The sequence below is a fragment of the Mercenaria mercenaria genome, chromosome 16 (assembly GCF_021730395.1).
Source record: "Mercenaria mercenaria strain notata chromosome 16, MADL_Memer_1, whole genome shotgun sequence".
Taxonomy (NCBI): Eukaryota; Metazoa; Mollusca; class Bivalvia; order Venerida; family Veneridae; genus Mercenaria; species Mercenaria mercenaria.
The window spans coordinates 48,707,376-48,726,886 of record NC_069376.1 but is presented as its reverse complement, the minus strand read 5'-3'; the positions used below and the strand labels follow the sequence as shown (position 1 = coordinate 48,726,886).

The following is a 19,511-nucleotide window of genomic DNA, read 5'->3' as shown; positions in this document are numbered from 1 at the left end:
TGCTTACGTTCGCAGACCTGCAGTAAGAAGACAAAATCATGACAACTTCTCCCTGCTTATGTTTGCAGACCTGCAGTAAGAAGACAAAATCATGACAACTTCTCCCTGCTTACGTTTGCAGACCTGCAGTAAGAAGACAAAATCATGACAACTTCTCCCTGCTTACGTTTGCAGATCTGCAGTATGAAGACAAAATCATGACAACTTCTCCCTGCTTACGTTTACGGACCTGCAGTATGAAGACAAAATCATAACAACTTCTCCTTGCTTAGGTTTGCAGACCTGCAGTTTGAAGACAAACTCATAACAACTTCTCCCTGTTTACGTTCGCAGATCTGCAGTAAGAAGACAAAATCACAACAACTTCTCCTTCCTTACGTTTGCAGACCTGCGGTATGAAGACAAAATCATAACAACTTCTCCCTGCTTACATTTGTAGACCTGCAGTAAGAATCAATTCTCCCTGCTTATGATAAGAATAGATCTCAGAGAAATTATAACAACTTCTTCCTGGGACCTTTTCTCCCTGCTTTTCTTTGCTAACCTGCAACTAGAAAATCTAAAATTAGGGATCAAGTCCAATGAAAACACTCCTCACTAGGGCATTTGGGCAAGCTCATGCAATCTGTGTGGTCCCTGGACATTTGTCTTATATTTTCTATGTTCAGAGTGCAAGAAAGCCTGAGTAACTCAACTGTTTTACTCATCCACCTACTTTTACTGTTTCCTAACTGCTTATAAACATCTGTCTCAACTTAAAATTGTCTAAGGTTTGAAAGTAGCACATTCAGGTCAGTCTCAGAACTCTTGCCTCTGATTGGCTGACTCTGTGTACAGATCTTAAATTGACCAATGGAAAGGTCCATTTAGAGACTAGTCTCAAAATTATTAATAACTTAAAATCAAGCTGAACTTGACTTTTATAGATAAGGGTAGAACCATTAGAAAACTCTTTAAGGGCTCATGCCATGATGCTACACTGACTATGTAAAATCCAAATTGAGACAGCTTTCTTGGGGAAATTAAATACCGTTTTCAGGGCAGATAACTCTTTCAATATCAATGACCTACGACTTTTATTGCATATTTTTGTTTTTATGATGATACTAAGTTTGAAGAAATTCTATTACTGGGAAAAATTTTTGCCGAATTCTAGCATATGCCTTTAAGTTACAATGGCCCTAAATTGTAACCCCCACATGGAGCAATCAATGGGGCAGCTCTTGAGCAAACTTTTCTTTCTCCAACTGTTTTACAGCAAAATACTAAAACAAATGAGCCACGCCATGAGAAAACCAACATAGTGGGTTTGCGACCAGCATGGATCCAGACCAGCTTGTGCTGACTCAGTCTGATCAGGATCCATGCTGTTCGCTAACAGTTTCTCTAATTGCAATAGGCTTTGAAAGCAAACAGCATGGATCCTGACCGGACTGCGCGAATGCGCAGACTGGTCTGGACCCATGCTGGTTGCAAATGCACTATGTTGGTTTTCTCATGGCACGGCTCAAATGCCTTCCACATTTTTATCAGCCTCTATACTGGGAAAACTGGAGAGTAAAATGCTTATTCACTTAGTAAAAAATCTAGTGCATTTATCTTAAGTGGCCTAACTGCATCTGGTCTAACAGCAACATTAATGGTGCTGCAAGTTTCCATGTTTAGCGGCAATCAGGGACTTAATTGGTATTGATCAGTGTTTGTATTTTGTACAGTAGCTTCCTTAATTGGCAGCTGAAAGAATAATGCAAGACTTAATTGGAAAATATTTGATCATCTCGAGGGATTCTAGTCCTATCATTCATGACGTAAAACCAGTCTTTCAACTAGACTGGTTCGGCGATGCATTTTTAACTTTTGATATTTTCCAATATTTGTTTCTAGGAAAAAAAATGAAGCAAAAAACATAATGTTGTTTGTTTGTTTGTTTGTTGTTTTTAACGCCGCTTTTTCAACAGTATTTCAAACATAATTATGTTGTATAAGGGGTGGAGGTAGGGTGTGTGCAGCATTCAAGTTCAGAATCTCAGACACTGCTCTGCACAGGAACTGTTTCAAGACTCATTTTTGGGAAAATAGCAAATATAGGTATATGTCATTTCTCCCCAAAATGTTTAATAAAAGCCCCTGCGCTTTTGTATATTTTGGAGTACATGGCTACATGATTCATAATAATTTCAGAGGGTTGAACAGTCCAAGGCACTGCTCTTATAGAGGGCCTTACAATCTGTGAAACTGCTTTTAGAAGGCCTTCATCTCATTACCACCTACCTGTATACAATTTTAAAGTCTACACCTTGAATGGTTATTAAATTATCCACTGAACAAGAAATAATGATGGACTGATGGACAGACAGGTGCTTGCACATTCCAACAGTACATCAGTTGTAAATAAAAATGGTATGAGAAACTGAAATCGGTGTCAGGCAATAGAAAAAGGGATGCTTCAGCTCAAACAATGTTTTTTCTGTATATGGTTGTGTTGGCATAAAAGCAAAAGATAGATAAAATAGGGTTATTATATATAACAGTAGCTCGATCTGGGATGCTTTATTCTGCTCAAGTGGATTTTGCCAGATCAGATCTCACAAGGTACGCAAGTGTGATCTGTCCTTGCAAAATCCATGACAGCCAAATACAAAATCCCAGATCTAGCTATACCTTATACCTCCACCTTTTTGTTTGTTGTTTTGTTATCTAACGAAAACTTAAAGGTATGTTGATACTAAAATAGAAATGAGTGATGTTTCATAGAAATGTACCAGGTCATGCATGATAAATGAAAGTAGTCCGGCAACATACAATACAAAAGGTACAATATGGAATTTTTTTTGCTTGTTCATATTATCTTGAAATACAAGCCTTATTTTTGTCAAAATGTATGTAGCTATATATAATAAATATGGTTCTGCATATCTGAAACAGACATTATTGAACGGATGATACTTGGTTAAGTCTCCATCATTATCTTTATGGCATCTTTGTTATTTATCAAAGCCTAATGAAATCAAGCGCCATTCCATCAGTGTTATTCATGTGGATGCTAATTTTCATGTCGATGTCCAATAAAAAAGCTTATACATCATGTTCATTATTAAATTGATTTTTCTGAATTCCTGTATATACCATCTGCACATTGATGCAAAATTAACATTTACTGTATTCCACTGATGAACAAGAGCTCTGCGTGTGAAGCCCAAAGGACAGGAACAACAAAGGGAAGAAATTCCAAAACAATTCTAAATCCACAAAAAAATCCTTACCAGGTTAAGGTATGTCAAAAAAACACCTAAAAATTGGAGATAACATCCATGTTGTACCACAGAAAAGTGGTCTGTTTTTCCCTACGGCCAATAATAAAAAAAATTCAAAACAAGCTATTAATAGTATATTAAAGAGAAGTAATTCAAAATTTTTTTTATTCTAAGTGAACAAAAGAGGGATCTGCCAAATAAAAACAAGAGCACTGCAATGCAGAGCAATAAACACAAAGCAAAGTCATATATGACCTTTGACCCCTAAGTGTGACCTTGACCTTGAGGCAAGTCATCCGGAACACGCACTCTGCAAGTGGTGATCATTTGTGTCAAGTTTCTTTGAAATCCTTCAAGCAGTTCAAGAGTTACAGAGCTGACACAAAACAAACTGATATGACCTTTGACTCCCAAGTGTGACCTGAACCTTGAAGCAAGACATTCAAAACATGCGCTCTGCACATCGTCTCAGTGTGGTGAACATTTGTGTCAAGTTTATTTGAAATCCTTCAAGGGGTTCAAGAGTTACAGAGCGGACATGAAATTGCTAATGGACGGAAGGACAGATGGACGGACACTAGCATCATAACATAATACGTCTCTTCGGGCGTATAAAAAGCTTCTGGATTGTTTTTTGTTTGGTATGGGTTTCACCTTGAATTTGAAATCTCATCATGCAATTTTTTGTTTGGTATGGATTTAACCTTGAATTTAAATTTTAGTTTGATAATTATGGGTTTAATGCTATGCTTGAAGTTCCATCTGGCATTTCTTTTTTGTTTTTGTTTGATATAGGGTCAGTGCTAAATTCCATCAGGAAATTGATTTTTGTTTGGTATACCTGGTTTTAACACTATATCTGAAATCCAATCATGCATTAATTTTGTTTTTTGTAACCCCATCATGGATTTGTTTTTTCTTTGGTACAGGTTTAACACTATATCTGAATTCCCATTGTGCATTACCAAGTTGAAGGTCAGACACATGTAACTTTTATCTCTACAAATAATTTAGTTTTGCACAGTGACCTTGACCTCGCAACACAGTTCTTGCTCAGGACACACTGCTATTTGTGCAGAGCTATTTCGAAATTCTATTATGCCCTGCAAAGTTCTGTGACCGACATCTATAACTATCATGAAATCAGTTTTGTAAAAGAAATAGATCTTTACCTAACCTTAGCCTGCTGGTGGCAAGTGATTCTGCCTTAGGGCAGACCAAGATCAGGCTGATCATGGTCTGCACTGTTTGCTATTCAGTCAGTAAATTTTCAGTGAACACTCCTTTGAATAATAAATGATACTGCCCAAACTGAATAAAGGACCAATCCATTTTAGAAATTTAGCAGGCTAAAGTTTAACAAACCTAACAAATGTCTCTTTCACATTTTCCTTTGACACTGATCATTTATACAAAGTTGTTTCAGAACCCCGCCATGTATAACAAAGCTAACAAGAGCATCGCAATGCGGAGCAATATATGCCCGAAGGTATGACCTTTGACCCCTAAGTGTGACCTTGACCTTGAAGCGAGCCATCCGAAACATGCGCTCTGCACATTGTCTCAATGTGGTGAACATTCGTGTCAAGTTTCTTCGAAATCCTTTGAGGGGTTCAAGAGTTACAGAGCTAACATTTAACCCTTAAGTGTGACCTTGGCCTCGAAGTGAGCCATCCAAAACATGCCCTCTGCATGTCGTCTCAGGCTGTCTAGCATACCCCGACAAAAAATTAGGGCTAATTTTAGGGCAATTTGTACAAAAAAATAGGGCTAAAATTAGGAATTTGGTACAATTTTAAGGAAATTTTAGGGCTTAATTTAGGAATTTTCAAATCAAAATATGGACTTTAAAGACCATGTAATGTGCTTACCTTATGTGATTGACATAAAAGTAACTCAAAAATAGTGCTTTATTTACAGAAAAGACGTCTCCTAGCTTTCCACTGTTTTGAACTGTGCTAAATTGTTTTTTTTCTGAATTAGAAGAACTTTTAAACAACATTTACAACATTTTCTCTTTTTGATCATTGCAAAAAAGTTAAAAAATTAGGAATCTTTGTGAAAAAATAGGGCCTTTTTAGGAATTTCCTTTGATTTTTTAAAAAAAATAGGAATTTTAGCCAAATTGAAAAAAAATAGGAAAAAGTAGGAATTTTAGGGACGCTAGACAGCCTGTCGTCTCGATGTGGTGAACATCTGTGCGAGTTACAGAGCATGAATGAAACAAAGTCGTATGACCTTTGACTCCTAAGTGTGACCTTGACCTTGAAGTGAGCCATCCAAAACATGCGCTCTGCATGTCGTCTCGATGTGGTGAACATCTGTGCGAGTTACAGAGCATGAATGAAACAGTTGTATGACCTTAGACTCCTAAGTGTGACCTTGACCTTGAAGTAAGCCATCCAAAACATGCGCTCTGCATGTCGTCTCGATGTGGTGAATATTTGTGTCTAGTTTCTTCGAAAATATCCTTCAAGAGGTTCAAAAGTTACAGAGCGGATATGATATTGCTAACAAACGGACAGACAGACGGACATCGGTGTCATAACATAATACGTCTCTTCGGGCGTATAACATAAGTGTGACATACGGAGAGACAGATTGGCAGACTGACAGACAGATGGATGCAGCCTATTTCTATGTCCCCTTTATTTTTCTTCGAAAAAAAGGAAGGAAAATATTAGAAACTCCAGTAAGCTTTTGTAAGAACTTTTGCTATTGAAAGAAAATGAGATTTTATTGAACTTGTATTAAGTTTGACTAACTTTGTATTTAAACTAAGAGAAGCAAAAATTGACTCACCAACACCCATAAGAAATCTTTTTCCTGAAAAAGAAAGAACAAGAATTATTACAAAATTGGAATTTTTACTGTTCATTAACATGCAATCTTTGGTGCAGCCAAACACACCATTAATCGATAACAGGAAAAAACAACTTTACATAGCAGTAAATTCAATCAATTTCAATACTCTTGATGTTCTCTCTATTACAGCTGATTCAGAAAATGAAAGAATTCTTCCAAGAAATTACTGGAATAGTTTCTTCAACATTCAATCTCAGTCAAGTATTCAATTTTGTAGGCTTGATTTGTATTTTGAATCAAGTTCATTTTCAAACAAGTTAAAGAAGTGGCATATTGCTTTTCCAGTTTTTCTTTTCTTAGACAATATTCTTTAAGAAAATGTTGATAAATAATTTGAAAATGTGGTTTTTTGCACAAATGTGCCACGTTTTAAATAAAAAGAAGACGAATAAGAATTTTTGCTCACTCACATAGTAGTTACATGAATTTTCAGGCTCTAAAACTATATAAATGTTTCTGAACCACCTTCATAAATACAAAATACATTCAACCATTTCCTATACTGTCTTAAATATGAAAAATCTTGTTTATATTTAATATTAAAACATGCAAGCAGTGATGCCATGCCAACCAAGAGGCAGAAGCAGTTTTCATTCAATAAGAATTATTTTCTTCGGCTACTCCCTTGTAAAGGTATTCAATGGGATGTTTAACTTCTTTGTCAAGTTTTAATTATTTTAAACACACATCTCATTTCTATATATCATTTCTTAATATAAACATTTTTTAGTATTTATCAATTCTTAGCTTAATTAACCTTAAATCATGTGTATAGAAATTAACTGATGCACTCGCAAGTTGCACCATTAAGGCATATTTTTTTTCTAACTTAGCTCTCATTCGCACATTACCAACTCCTGCTATGTGCTCTCTTTTGCCCAATGTTGATCACTTATCTTACATATAAATACAACATGGTCAGTCACATGATCATGCATCACTTATCGCTCCTAAAAAAATCTCTATTCAATAACAATTTTACAACCTACATATAACAAGTAACTACCAAAAAAACTAAACAAGCATGTCAAAGAGATGTAGATTCTAGCAAGTCTTGGTTTCAATTAAAATCAATACCAGTACCAGAAGATCCAATGCTTTTAGAAAGCAAATATAGTTACCATGGTAACCAAAACAGAAATTGTAACATTTCTGGAGCTCTTTAATGCAAATAAAACATATCAGATCAAGATTTCAATAAACATTATGCTAACCAAAGTTATCCCCAAACCCTATCTCCAGAAAATTAGCCAATTTTGTACAATATCAACTTCACAGAAGATGGTGCCGCTCAAGGTTATTTTGAATTCATGTCCAGGAAATGCACTACGTGCAGAATATCTCACTTTTCTCTGGAGAAATCAATTAGGTTTTCATGTCAGATGTACTTTTGCTGCATCTTAGTGCATAATATAGCACTAACCGTGTTAGTGATAAATTTTACGATGGCCAGGAAATATTGCACTTTCTGCAAATGGAAAATATTTGCAAAAATAAAACATGGCAATCACATTCTCATACTGCGAAAACAAAACATGTGAAAAATTTTAAAAAGATCGATTTATAGCAATTATTAACTTTTATTTTATGTAATTATCATGTTTCGCATTTATTTTTAGAAATACAAACGTGTAAAATATCCTGCGATAGTCTATTGTGATGCAAAAAATTATAGTTGCCTTTTTGGGGTTTTACAGTCATTTGATGTGAATAGGTTATAATATTATATCACCTAGTGACTTGTACAGTAAGTTATTTTCATTGGTATATATCTGTATGAAATGATCTGGAAACTCTGAACAGGAGCAAAGAATCATCTTAAATCAAACAGCATGATAGACTTTATCCATATTTACATCACTGGCTGGCCACATAAAAATTGTGTTTTATATATGAGCCATGCCATGAGAAAACCAACATAGTGGGTTTGCGACCAGCATGAATCCAGACCAGCCTGCGCAGTCTGGTCAGGACCCATGCTGTTCACTTTCACAGTCTACTGCAATTAGAGAAACTGTTAGCGAACAGCATGGATCCTGACCAGACTGCGCGCATGCGCAGGCTGGTCTGGATCCATGCTGGTCGCACTCCCACTATGTTGATTTTCTCATGACTCAGCTCATATATCGAGTAAGTTTTCGACGTCCCTCGAGGTTCTTTGGATTCTGTTTCAGAACAAACTTACAGATCTGTATAATAATCATTTCCTGTATACATTCACATCAGATATTTTCATGGCGCTTAAAGTTCGCTTTTTTGATATTAGTCATTGAAACTAAATATTCATTCAAAATATTTGACCATCATATTTTAATTAATAGCACTTTGGTAGCTTATATATATATCTATTATATAACAAAAATAAAACTCTAATGAAAAGTTTTGATTTTACAGTAATTGAAAATATTTAACCCAATATATTGTATTTTCAAATAGACAAAAACCAGTAATTGGTGTATACCAAAAATCACATGTACTACCCCCCCCCCCCCCCCCCCCCCACCCCGCATGATAATTTAAATGACAACATGTTTATATCATCCTTTGATTGTTATGGTTCTCATACATCAGTTGCCAATGATAGAAGTTAAGTGCATACTGTAATGTTATACAAAAATATTTTCTGTTTTGAAACCTTTTAATGAAGAATTAATATGTTATCATTTGAGTTATTGTGCAGGATTTAAATATATTTTCTTCTGTGTTAGTATATACTGACCAGTCATTCTATCTAGACTGGGTCAGTAATTAAGTGTGGGAATGTAAGGTAATGAAAAATCCAATATCTGGTCAGTGGCTATCTGTTGGTCAGTGCAGTGATAGACTGTTCACAGACTTGTAGCTGCAAGCATCTGCAAACCTCTGATGTAAGTATACATCACAAAGGTGCTTGACCTTCACCTCAGGTATTTATAGCAAGGTTAATGGCTGAAAGAGGCAATGAATGGGGAAAATCATTCTTTTTTCATTTATCATGAAATTTTCAAAATTTTGATCACAATGATGGACATTTTTTAATCAGATAAAGAACTATACTTAGTAAGGGTGTCCTACGTGTTTTTGATATTTTACATGACAAAATGATGTGTCATTTTAACTGGCAACATCATTAAATTCTAGTGCACTGACATGCTTTTCAGACACGCTTTTCATCATTCTGTTTTAATAAACTAATAACAAATCATTTAAAATCCACACACTCCCATTATGATAAGATATTTTTGCATGATGTTACATTTTGTTTCACAAACATATTTTGAACAGGCAATCAATACTGAACCAAGGTTAGAGTTATTTTAGTGAAAGTATGAAAAACATACTTTACCTAAACAAGAACATAATTATTGTATTATATTAGTCAAGAATTCCATCCGATAATTACATATTTAGCAGAAATTCACATTTTAAGAAACGCAAATTAATGATAACCTCCTGCCCATCAGGTAGCACTACCAAAATAAATTTTATAAATAAAATAAATATGAATTTATTAGTTTAGTTTAGTTTATACTAATCTGTTTTAGCTCGATTGTGATGAAAGCTTCAAGCTTATTGTAACCAACTCTCGAGTACACTTCTAGAAAAACTGGTGTCATATAAGAAGTCATGGTTGTGACCCCAGTTGGGCTTGAAACACCTGGACTGAGCAGCCGATACCTTATCCACTAGACCACCACTCCCCTTTTATTAAGGGACCTAACTGTATTGAATGTGTCTTTTCTGTTCCCGAAATAAATCTTTAACAGAGCAAATGTCATAAAATAGTTGGATGACTTCATGCTCACCTGACTGAATTCCTATAATCCAAAGGAAGTTCGAAGTCAGTACGGAACACCAAGACCCATCCTACCTTGTTAGTATCAAAAATAACCATCCCAAATACATTTAGCATTTGCTTTTCAGTTATTAGCTAGAAGCTATTAAACTCTGCCATTAGTTAGATAAATGTATAATACAAAGTATCTTGTGTGCTTGTGAACAAAATTCCAATTTTACTCACTGAACAGATGTGCATAAACCACATGCTTAATTTCTTTACAAACTTTCTGATGTTAAAACCTATAAAGTTTAATGAAGCAGCTTGCAGAGTTAAAAACTTAAGTTTGTAATTTCCCTTTCTTTAGATTTTATAGGTGACCATAATACTGCTAAAAATAACAAGAGCTGTCGGAGGACAGCAACGCTCGACTATTTAACAGCCTTGTCGCTTGAATGAATAAGAAAGTCGAAAAAGGGGCATAATTTAGTAAAAAAGTAAAATAGGGTTATGGAACCTGCATAGTGCTTATCAGCTCATGACAGTGGACAAGTGTATGAAGTTTCAATCCATTCCCATTAGTGGGTACTGAGATACCAGCTTACATATAAGAATTTAACCCAAAAACTCCTAAGTTGAAAAAGGGGCATAATTTTGTAAAATGCAAAGTTGAGTTACTGACCCTTTGCACTGCACGTCATATCATGAAAGTGAACTAGTGTGTGAAGTTTCAATCCTTTCCCATTAGTGGATACTGAGATACCAGCTTACATACAAAAACTTAACCAAAAATTTCTATGTTGAAAAAGGGGCATAATTTTGTAAAAAATCAAAATAAAGTTATGGGACCTGCTTTGTGCATGTCAGATCATGACAGTGAACAAGTGTGTGAAGTTTCAATCCATTCCCATTAGTGAGTACTGAGATACCAGCTTACATACAAAACCTTAACCAAAAAATTCTAAGTCGAAAAAGGGGCATAATTTTGTAAAAAAGCAAAATAGAGTTATGGAACCTGTGCAATGTAAGTCAGTTTATCACAGTAAATAAGTGTGTGAAGTTTCAATCCATTCCCACAAGTGGTTACTGAGATACAAGCTTACATACAAAACCTTAACCAAAAATTTCTAAGTCAAAAAAGGGGCATAATTTTGTAAAAAAGCAAAACAGAGTTATGGAACCTGTGCAATGTAAGTCAGTTTATCACAGTGAATAAGTGTGTGAAGTTTCAATCCATTCCCACAAGTGGTTGCTGAGATACCAGCTTACATACAAAAACTTAACCAAATCGGGACGCGGACGCGGACGCGGACGCCGACGCGGACGCCGACGCATGGGCGAGTCCAATAGCTCTACTATTCTATGAATAGTCGAGCTAATAAAATCATGCATACATACGCAACATCTGAATGCTGTCAAAAATAAAACAAGAGCTCCGCCAAGCGGGGCAACATATGCCCGAAGGGCTACATCAGAGGATGGGAGCAAAATTTAAAGGACAGGAACAACAAAGGGAAGAACTCATGATAACCATAATAATGATAATAACTAATTAGTACCAAATTGGGAAAACAAATTCAAATGGGCCTAAGAAACGACAACGCTTAACATCTAAGGATGTTCTGGCTTCTACACTACATGAACTCTGCATGAATGAAGAAATTCCAAAATAATTCTAAGTCCACAAAAAAAATCCTTACAATGTAAAGGTATGTCAAAATACACCTAAAAATTGGAGGTACCATCCATGTTGTACCACAGAAAAGTGGTCCCGTTTTTTCTCTATGGCCAATAATAAAAAAGTTTCAAAATAAGCTATTTATAGTAACATAAAAGGGAAGTTATTCAAAAACAAAATTTATTGTGTGTGAACAAAAGAGGGATCTGCCAAATAAAAACAAGAGCACTGCAATGCAGAGCAATAAAAACAAAGCAAAGTCATATATGACCTTTGACCCCTAAGTGTGACCTTGACCTTGAAGCAAGTATTCCAAAACATGCGCTCTACACGTCGTCTCAGTGTGGTGGACATCTGTGTCAAGTTTCTTTGAAATCCTTCAAGCAGTTCTAGAGTTACAGAGCGGACACGAAACAAACTGATATAACCTTTGACTCCTATGTGTGACCTTGACCTTGAAACGAGACATCAAAAACATGCGCTCTGCACGTCGTCTCATTGTGGTGAACATTTGTGTCAACTTTCCTTGAAATCCTTCATGGGGTTCAAGAGTTACAGAGAGGACGTGAAATTGCTAACTGACAGATGGACACCAGCATCATAACATAATACGTCCCTTCGGGCATATAAAATACCTATATCCTTATGGATAGAAATGAGTCAACAGACTATAGAAAAAAATACTCTTTTTAACATAAAAAACTCAATTCATTTGTCATAACCCCTTCTCAGAAATATGCAAGAGAAAGATGATGAAATAGATATACTATGACAAAAACATATTTGGAATTTTAACCCTTAGCCTGCGAAATTTCTAAAATGGACTGGTCCATCATTCAATACCATTTATTATTCGAAGGGGTGTTCACTGAAAATTTACTGACTGAATAGCGAACAGTGCAGACCATGATCAGACTGCACGGATGTGCAGGCTGATCTTGGTCTGCACTGTTCCCAAAGGCAGAATCACTCGCCGCCAGCAGGCTAAAGGTAAATGTGCTTAAAGCTGTTTTGATTTCATTAATTCCACGCTGGTGATGAACATTTAATGTCTTTTTTATAGGTCACAATATTATATATTCAGCAGATTGTCAAACGATAACACATTTTTATGCATTTTTAGAAAATTGCCTATTATTATTAAAGACCAACGTTTCGGCTTCTTCAGAGGCTTCTACAGGATAATAAAAAATATATATTCTTTATATAGTAAAAAAACTGGTGTTTTTAGTCACATGAATATGAGCTTAAAATAGATGAAAGAAAAAAAAATACACTTAGACAAACTGTCGCATGTAGCTTCACCTATCCAATGTGATATTATACAATAACAGGCTTGAACGAACAATTTACTAAGTGTAAAATCTGCGCTATCAAATATTTGAATTGCAAAATCTCCATCATGTTTTATTCAACATCAACTTCCTAGCGGTATATGTGGAGCCAATAATGGGACATGCATCGTAGAAATTTGTCATTCCTTAATAAAATATAAATGTTTTTCCAGTATGTTCATGGTAATGTCATTCAAATTAGAGGTTAACAAAAAGCCTAATGGTTGGTTTCTTCTTAGCAGTGCCCAAATAAATGTACCAGTATTATGGAATGAATTATTTTACATTTAAATTGATGATATAATTGCTATTTTATCACAGAAACATTTCTAACACTGTGAAATCATTTATTTTCAAGGACATTCTAATATGCTATCTCTGTTAAAACACGCACTTACGCTACAATGACGTCAATGTTTTTGTTGCGACCAAGAAAGAGCGCTACTATATTTTATCTACTGTTTTAGATTAAGGGCATATTAGAATCGAAATAATTAACAGCAAAACCATGTTTTAACGCTATTTATACACTCGGGTGGTAATACGTCCTACAAATAATTTCACTCAGGCTGCGCACTCGTGAATTTATTACGCCCAACGTATAACTGCTTATCGTGTATAAATAGTGTTAAAACACTCTTTTGCTATAAATTATTTCTTAATTAAAATATAGTGATTGCAGCCTAAGAAAGCAGTTTCATGGATTTCAACTTTTCTAAACAGATTAAATGGCAATTTTATATGCGCACTGATATTATTTATCATGGATTAACTATATCATGGATTAACTATATAATGGATTAACAAAACCATAAAATCCATGAAATTTACTGATCCTGAATCACTGTTCCCTGCTTTTACTGTCCCTACCCACTTACCAAAATCGAAATCGCAAAGTTGACAAAACATAAATGAGTTTTAGCATTATTTTGGTGATAATTGTTAAACTTTACATCAAAGGAATCAGCTACTAGCTGTCTATAGGAAAGTTGGACCAACAGGCTGTGATAGTTTTTTGGAAGTTCTATATTTAAGAAGAATTATCAATCTCAGTGTTAACCAAACTTTGATCTCTTATTGTAAAAAACACACAGTGAGCCAGTGGCGAAGTTGTTAACACTCTGGCTATGTGTACAGTGCTTGCTGATTTGATCCTGATTCAATTTCTGTTTGTGGTTGGTAACTTTCAAATGGGTTACCATAAAATTAGTCTTCAATCCATTCTAATCAGTGTATGACAATTTTGGGTCATGAACCAAGTGTATTTGTATTCAACTAGAGGAAGGAAGTCATTTGACATTTTATCAAGGTTGTTTGAAGAAAAGTAAATCAATGAAAGTCTCAACCTGGAATCCACTGAACTTATTTTTAGTTTAGACTATGACTGATGTTACCTTCTCAGCATTGGGTCTAGGCCAATGCAGCTGGAAACAGTACCAGTTTACTTAAAGTCACCAAGCACTGAACACCGGCCAGAATATCAGCAGGCCTACTTGGCTCAATAAGAGTGCAGATCTACAGTGTAGATTGCGGGGACATGAGTTTGATCCCCATTCGGGGCGTATGTTCTCCATGACCATTTGATAAGATACATTGTGTCCAAAATCATTTGTCCTATGCCTCTGATTCATGTGTGTTTTTGTTTTTTTTTGTTTTGTTTTGGTTTTAACGCCGTTTTTCAACAGTATTTCAGTCATGTAACGGCGGGCAGTTAACCTAACCAGTGTTCCTGGATTCTGTACCAGTACAAACCTGTTCTCCGCAAGTAACTGCCAACTTCCCCACATGAATTATCAGAGGTGGAGGACTAATGATTTCAGACACAATGTCGTTTATCAAATAGTCACAGAGAACATACGCCCCGCCCGAGGATCGAACTCGTGACCCCGCAATCCATAGACCAAAGCTCTTACCTACTGAGCTAAGCGGGCAGGCTGATTCATGTGAGGAAGTTGGCAGTTATTTGTGGAAAACAGGTCTGTACTGGTACAGAATCTAGGAACAATGGTTAGGTTAACTGCCTGCCGTTACATTACTGAAATACTGTTGAAAAACCGTGTTAAACCCAAAACAAACAAATAAACCACAACTGGGAATCAAATATGGATTGATCGATCATGGTAGTGGCCATATTATAAAAATTCAAAGACTACTAGTTCATAAAATCAGTTATTTCCTAAACTAATTCCTGCTTCACTGTGCAAAAAAATATGTACTTTTTGCAAAACTTGCATCAAACCCTATATTTCACCCATAAATAACTGTCATTCTTAAACCTGGATGAGTTTTTCTTTTAACATTAAGAAAAAAATTGCTACTATAATGTTGTATTTGATGAGTTTTATCGGGCATTTACATCTGCTATTAATAATCCTTCACCTCATAATCACCAAGTTTTTTTGGCTAAAAGTATGAAAAGTGTATACAAGTTGCATTAGTAAGGAATGCGTGTACAAAGTTTCCTCATTTTATTGAAGTACAAAAAAGCTTGAGATTGTACTACCAAGCCTTTTCATGACCCAGATATTAGCAGAAAGCTTTTTTCTGATATTGACAAGTCAGATATGCAAGCCTTTATTGATACTGATGTATACATATGATGTAGCTGAATGCCTACTGCTACTGCTTTTGCAAGCAATGCACTCAAATCACCAGCAGTAAATATGGCTTGCTGATCTTGGCCATAATCAATAAAATGATACAAGTTGAGAACAACACTATTAACTGTTTTTTTTTCTCTCTCTCTGCAGTGCAAATAGATTGTGACGTCACAAATGCACTTTTTCTTATGTGTGTGGTAAACAGAACAAAATGCCAATGAGATGTTTGGCAGAAGTTCAATGCAATTCCTGCAGATTGTGAAGCTGTATTAATTCTGTACTAGTAGTGGTTTATTCATAAACTTTATTATGCAATATTACATGTTTACTAAATTACAGCTAGTGTTTTAATTAGAAAACAACATACAATTTTAATTATAGATTTAAGACATAAATTTGAGTGTATAGTTCAATGAAATTTTCGAACTCATTTGAACTGTTTTTCAAGACTTCAAAATCTGAAAGCTGCAAGACAAGATATCAAAGGGATTTTTGTTGTGTTAAGCAACCTTTTCCCTTGCTTATTAGTTGTTTTTACAGAAACCTTATGCCTCATATGATAATATCAACAATTTCCTCACATGAATCCGAGGCGGTTGGATATTAATGGACAGTTTGTTCATATAGCAAACTTCAAGCTTCTAAAGGTGGGCAGAAGTTGTAGGTATAACCCTCCCCCACCCCAAGCCCCTGCTGGCAGGTATGGGTAGGTAGAAACAGGATCTTCTGAAAGCCTGCTCTCCCTCACATGAAGATCTGAATGAGGCACCAACCCAGAGGTGGAGGTGAGGGACAGATGATTTGAAGAAAGAGACCATGGAAGCTGTTAAATAGTTCAAGTCTTTTACCTTGATACTTGCTGTGCGAATGACAGTCCTCTAGTTCAGGGGTTTAGCTGTTTTATCAACCTGTATCTACAATGCAATGATTTATGACCTACACAGTAACAGCTGACAGAACTTAATCAAGACCATAATTTATTTACAAACTTTCCTCAAATTCCCAACTGAATATGTTACACTATTCAGTTTCAAAACATTTTATACTGACTTTTAATCAGAACTTTGTCACGTTCATTAGTTAGTCAACTATGTACAAAATACTATGTAAAAGCTTCCAACACTGACAACTTCAAGTATACAGTTTAAATCCTTCAGATTTGTTTCCTGGGTTCGAAGTCACACATATAGTGGACGCAACTTGACCCCGATGGTTGACCTTTGTATTATAATATATAACGAGGCACAACCTATTATTGAAAAGGTGCGTACGTAAAACGCTGTATACAAACTCATTCCATATAAATTTACGCGGCCACCCTAAGCACCCCATATTTCTACAATGAAATAATCGATATGAATAATCGGCCTAAGGTCAACCATCGCGGTCAAGTTGCGACTACTATACCCCTTCTAGTATTTTTTCTTGCTTGACTGGGCATCTTGGCAGAACAACTGACTGTCTGTGAGTCAAATGGACTGCTTCTTTAGGTAAAAGAATTTTACAACTCAAAGGTTTCAAACCTTAGCAGTGTGGTTGGTACTTAATTTGCAGTTAACATCAGTAACCACTCAGCACCAAATAGCCAAGTTAGTATTAAACTAGAGGTGCTTTTGAGAAAAGCACATGTCTCCCACAACTGCCTAATCATCTGAATAGTATGTCTGTCTTTGTGTACTGTTTGTGGCCTATTGGTATTCACATGTTGGAGTAACCGGTCTACAACACTGTATCGGTAGTGTCGGTAATTATGTTCAAGGGTCATAATTCCGAAGTGTCTGGGCCGATTTGGCTAGTTATCGAACTTGGCCGAGGACTTATTAGCAAACCAATTTTGTATAAGTTTGGTGAAGATCGGATGAGAAATGTTCGAATTAGAGTGCAGACAAGCTTTGTGACAGACAGACAGGAGTAAATCAGTATGTCTCCGACACCACTGTGTGGTGGGAGACATAAATAGTATTTAACTCAACAAAATAAATGTTCAAATCAGCAACAAAACATTGCAACAAGTAAAGCTGTCACTGAAGTAAATTCTGATAAAGATCCCAAGGAATGCAACAATGTGTGGAGCAAAATAATAACAAAGAACTGTTAAAATCAGACGTTAGATGTTAGATACTAAAGGTGAGCACCTGTGAACCTAACTGTTGCACGCCCATCAAATTCCCGCTGGTAATTATACCCTCTACTATAAAAGGTCACATAAAAATTAAGGTGCACAATAATGGAACATTAATAGGCTTTCAAATTCTACCTGATAGCACAACCAAGCGTGCAGTATGCTAATTTATGGAGATACTGTGCCATTACTTCTAACCCAAGTTGAGTAAACGAGAAATAAATTAACAGTCCAAGCACACTGCTGGTAAAAAGAACACTGTCATTTTGTACTGTCTTCAATTATGCCACAATTATTACCTAAACAGTATTTAAGTGACTGTTAAAGATTTCAATAAAATTACTTGCTCCCTGCCCAAGATCAAAATGGAAGGTATAAAATTTCTCTTTTACTGATCACATTGTCATCATACAAATGTTGAAGAATGAATTGCAACTGTTCCAACCAGTATATCACAAAACAACATATTTTTTTAACGAATGAACAGCATCTTGACACACAACTTATCTGTCCAATACATGCTTTACTGTTCTGTCCCACAGAGTTGGATACTTAAAATATTCTTAATGAGTTGTCCCCCTTTAAATAAGAATGCCATTTGTAAAGAAATAAATGTAAACAATTGTCAAAAACGGTGTTTAACCTATTTATGTAAAGTTTAAACACTCGCATGATGTTGCAAATGCATCAAAACGAAGACGTGTAACAGCTTTTAAACAAGAGTGCCAGAATGTCACAATATACGCCCGTCACAGCAAATTTCTTTACTCTAGCACCTTCATTTGCAGATGTAATTTTAATTTTGTGGTTGTTTAGTAATCATTGTAATTCTTTTGTTTTTCTAAGTCCACAAAAAAACTCCTTACCAGGTAGAGATACCTTAAAATACACCTAAAATTAGAAAGTAACAACTATGTTGTACCACAGAAAAGTGGTCTTGGTTTTTCCCTACTGTCAATTATAAAAAAGTTTCAATATAAGTTATTTATAGTAACAACTAAGGGAAGTTAATCTTAAAAAAAAAAAAAAAAAAAAAATCCAAAAAAAAAAAATTGTAAGTCCACACAAGAATCCTTACCAGGTAGAGATTGGTCAAAATACACCTCAAAATTGGATGTAACATGCATGTTGTACTACAGAAAAGTGGTCTCGATTTTTTCCTACGTCTAGTAATGAAAAAGTTACAATATAAGCTATTTATAGTAACAACAAAGGGAAGTAATTCTAAAGAAGGGAACTGCGCATGACACTTTGTCTCATGATGGTGTATAATTGTGCCAAGTTACATCAAAATCCCTTACATTCTTGTATCTGACCTTTGGCCTCTAAGTGTGACCTTGACCTTAGACCTAGGGACCTGGTTCTTGTGCATGACACTCCGTCTTGTGGTGGTGAACATTTGTGCCAAGTTATATCAAAATCCCTCCATGCATGAAGAAGAAATGCTCCGGACAAAGTTTTCATTCTTGTATCCTTTGACCTCTAAGTCTGACCTTGACCTTAGACCTAGGGACCTGGTTCTTGCGCAGGACACTCTGTCTCATGATGATGAACAATTGTGCCAACTTTCATCAAAATCCCTCTATGCATGAAGAAGATATGCTCCGGACAAAGTTTTCATTCTTGTATCCTTTGACCTCTAAGTGTGACCTTGACCTTAGACCTAGGGACCTGGTTCTTGCGCATGACACTCCGTCTCATGATGATAAACAATTGTGCCAACTTTCATCAAAATCCCTCTATGCATGAAGAAGATATGCTCCGGACAAAGTCATACTTGAATTTGACCTTTGACCTCTAAGTGTGACCTTGACCTTAGACCTAGGGACCTGGTTCTTGCGCATGACACTCCGTCTCATGATGGTGAACAACTGTGCCAAGTTTCATCAAAATCCCTCCAT

At 35.7% G+C, this 19,511-nt stretch overlaps 1 protein-coding gene across 6 annotated transcripts in view; it reads right to left on the bottom strand.

Annotated features, from left to right (window-relative positions):
- Positions 1-19,511, bottom strand: part of LOC123541182 (zinc finger protein 236-like) — a 108,025-nt gene that overhangs the window by 36,247 nt on the left and 52,267 nt on the right. For all 6 annotated transcript variants that reach the window (XM_053526993.1, XM_053526991.1, XM_045326586.2 and 3 more), the window contains exon 2: positions 6,057-6,080. The gene's annotated coding sequence lies outside the window, so the exon portion shown is untranslated. The remainder of the gene's footprint in view (positions 1-6,056; positions 6,081-19,511) is intronic.